Here is a 467-nt window from a genome sequence, read left to right as displayed (position 1 = left end):
CACAACACAGTGCAGGCCTCAAGAACCGCAAACCACAACACAGTGCAGGCCTCAAGAACTGCAGAACCACAACACACAGCACAGGCCTCAAGAACCGCAGACCAACAACACAGTGCAGGCCTCAAGAACCTCATAACCACAACACAGTGCAGGCCTCAAGAACCGCAGAACCACAACACAGTGCAGGCCTCAAGAACTGCAGAACCACATGTGTTCACACCAATGATGTCGATTTGTACCAATGAGTCCGGGAAAATCTGCTTCTGTTGCATATTAATTATAATACCTTAAAGCTAATGAGCTAAACCGTAGAGCCCATGTAGAGAAAAGAAGAGGATGCCGTTATTGGATGCTAAAAACATTACTGTTGTGCAAAGGTTTCTGTGAAGATTCACTCTTGCATTGCTGGGTGAATATCGCAGGATATGTCACTGGCCAGTTGGTTTTGCGTTTTGTCATGTCTAAAT

This window comes from Gadus chalcogrammus, chromosome 4 (assembly GCF_026213295.1).
Source record: "Gadus chalcogrammus isolate NIFS_2021 chromosome 4, NIFS_Gcha_1.0, whole genome shotgun sequence".
In the NCBI taxonomy this organism is placed as follows: Eukaryota; Metazoa; Chordata; class Actinopteri; order Gadiformes; family Gadidae; genus Gadus; species Gadus chalcogrammus.
The sequence above is the reverse complement of the archived record's forward strand: the minus strand, read 5'-3'. Positions refer to the sequence as shown.